Here is a 2,888-nt window from a genome sequence, read left to right as displayed (position 1 = left end):
GGAGAGGCCACTGGTCTAGCTGGGTGGAGAGGCCCCTGGTCTAGCTGTCTGGAGAAGTCCCTGGTCTAGCTGGGTGGAGGGGCCCCTGGTCTAGCTGTCTGGAGAAGTCCCTGGTCTAGCTGGGTGGAGGGGCCCCTGGTCTAGCTGTCTGGAGAGGCCCCTGGTCTAGCTGTCTGGAGAAGCCCCTGGTCTAGCTGGGTGGAGGGGCCCCTGGTCTAGCTGTCTGGAGAGGCCCCTTGGTCTAGCTGTCTGGAGAAGTCCCTGGTCTAGCTGGGTGGAGGGGCCCCTGGTCTAGCTGGGTGGAGGGGCCCCTGGTCTAGCTGGGTGGAGGAGCCCCTGGTCTAGCTGTCTGGAGGGGCCGCTGGTCTAGCTGTCTGGAGAGGCCCCTGGTCTAGCTGGGTGGAGGGGCCCTTGGTCTAGCTGTCTGGAGAGGCCCCTGGTCTAGCTGTCTGGAGGGGCCCTTGGTCTAGCTGTCTGGAGAGGCCCCTGGTCTAGCTGGGTAGAGAGGCCCCTGGTCTAGCTGGGTGGAGGGGCCCCTGGTCTAGCTGGGTGGATAGGCCCCTGGTCTATCTGTCTTGAGGGGCCCCTTGTCTAGCTGTCTGGAGAGGCCCCTGGTCTAGCTGGGTGGAGGGGCCCCTGGTCTAGCTGGGTGGAGAGGCCCCTGGTCTAGCTGGTTGGAGAGGCCCCTGGTCTAGCTGGGTGGAGAGGCCCCTGGTCTAGCTGGGTGGAAGGGCCCCTGGTCTAGCTGGGTGGAGAGGCCCCTGGTCTAGCTGGTTGGAGAGGCCCCTGGTCTAGCTGGTTGGAGGGGCCCCTGGTCTAGCTGTCTGAAGGGGCCCCTGGTCTAGTTGGGTAGAGAGGCCCCTGGTCTAGCTGGGTGGAGGGGCCCCTGGTCTAGCTGGTTGGAGAGGCCCCTGGTCTAGCTGTCTGGAGGGGCCCCTGGTCTAGTTGGGTAGAGAGGCCCCTGGTCTAGCGGTCTGGAGGGGCCCCTGGAAGGGCCACCATGGAGGACAGGAAGGGCCAGTGCAATGGCACGGCGCTGACAAGTGTCTGTCTTGCTTCTCAGTGGTCCTGCACGGTCGAAGCTCTCACAGCTGTGCTCCACCTTCTCCCTCTCTTTCCTCTCTCCCTCTCTTTCCTCTCTCCCTCTCTTTCCCCTCTCACTTTCTTCCTTTTCACTGTCTCTCGTCCCATCTCCCCCCCCCCCCTCTCTCCTCTATGAAATGCATAAAGCCGTGCTATTATCCAGCCAGTTGTCTTAGCATAATGATGGGTTTCGTCAGCCGATGACTCTGTACATGGTGATAAAAGTGGCAGCTTGATTAGGCAGAGGGGAGACTATTGATTCCTATTGACAGGCCCCTCAAAGGGCCTAATGAAGCAGGATGTAAATGAGTTGCCGTGTTAAATGACTGCTGGCCAATAAAGACATACCCTATCCTCAGCCTAAAAGGGGCATGTATCACCCGCGATGGTGCATGAGGGAGACGCTTCTCTTCAGCCTCATGTGGTAGGAGTGGTAGGTGTTGATGGGGGGGGGGGGGGGGTCTACAGATGTGGGGTGAGGGAGTCATCTGTGTTCCAGAACATTACGGTTTAACGGCAGAACGTTCCCAGCTCTGTTCCTATCAGTGTGGGATGGATTTCAAGATGCCGTTTCACATTTATCGAGTGTTCCGGTATTATTAGTAGGTTAAAAAGCTGTTGTTTTTTATTTCAAGATGCCGTTTCACATTTATCGAGTGTTCCGGTATTAGTAGGTTAAAAAGCTGTTGTTTTTTATTTTATGTTATTTTTTACGATGAAATGAGGTGTGTGAAGCGCAAACCGTAAGGGAACAAAGAAAACTGTGTTTGGATCTCAATCCCTCTGTCTCTCTCTCTCTCTGTCTCTCTCTCTCTCGGTTCCACAACAGTCGCCAGGCGCCTAGCAACCATGATCGGATACAGGCGCTGAGGCACGAGTTCCAGAAGGCCAGTCAGGAGGAGGAGCCTGAGGAGAGAAGACACACCTACAGCTTCGAGCAGCAGCAGCAGCAGCAGCCCTGGGTGAGTGTGGGACCGCCCCCGACCTACACCCTACAGCCCAGCCCGGCACAGAACCCCCCCAGACATAACCCCAACCAACTCAACTCAACATCTGTCTGCCTGCCTGCCTCCCTCCCTACCTGTCTGACTATCTGTCTGTCTGTCTGCCTGTCTGTCTGTCTGTACATCTATCTGTCTATTTAACTATCTGCCTACCTACCTGTCTGTCTAACTATCTGCCTACCTACCTGTCTGTCTGTCTGTCTATCTGCCTGTCTGCCTGCTCTGATGCTGACCTTATCTCCCAGCATGCAACGGAAGACACTGGTCCCTCTGGGAGGGGGTTACCAAGGTGACCCTACACAATGTTCAGATGGACAGGTTGCGGACTATCCTCCTCCTCCTCCTCCTCCTCCTCCTCCTCCTCCAACTGTGATCTTCTCTTCTGCCATCTCCCACACCCTCTAGCCCTGATCCCTGAGCTGCCCTTGACCCCTCACCCCTGCCCTGGAACTCGTGACGTACCCGTCATTATACGTGAAGTGAAACCAATCACTGCATTTGAAGCCCGTCTACCCGAACGGTTCTGCTACAGAGGAAACCGTGCTGGGAACGGTTCCACGCTAAACCGCTTCCACGCGGAAACACAATCAGAAGCATTCCTCTGTGTGCTCAGGATGGTTCGGCCCGGCAGTAAGAAGACAGCTAGTCAGTTACATTTTGCCGGCCCGAAACAGATTCCTAGAATGTTGTAAAACTGCATGGCAATAAACGTTTGTGATAAGTTTCTGAACTACGGAGCTCTGCGAGGACTGATTTGGCAGCTTCACGGTTCATCTTCATCTGACTTAATTAACAATGTTT

At 56.1% G+C, this 2,888-nt stretch overlaps 1 long non-coding RNA gene across 1 annotated transcript in view; it reads left to right on the top strand.

The window, feature by feature from the left end:
• The first annotated feature begins 1,908 nt into the window (after positions 1–1,908).
• LOC311312768 overlaps positions 1,909–2,888 on the top strand; it is a 24,388-nt gene continuing 23,408 nt past the window's right edge. Inside the window, exon 1 of the long non-coding RNA XR_014630581.1 lies at positions 1,909–2,045. This is a non-coding gene — a long non-coding RNA (uncharacterized lncRNA). The remainder of the gene's footprint in view (positions 2,046–2,888) is intronic.

This window comes from Borostomias antarcticus (genome assembly GCF_949987555.1).
Source record: "Borostomias antarcticus genome assembly, chromosome: 9".
Taxonomy (NCBI): domain Eukaryota; kingdom Metazoa; phylum Chordata; class Actinopteri; order Stomiiformes; family Stomiidae; genus Borostomias; species Borostomias antarcticus.
The sequence above is the reverse complement of the archived record's forward strand: the minus strand, read 5'-3'. Positions and strand labels throughout refer to the sequence as shown.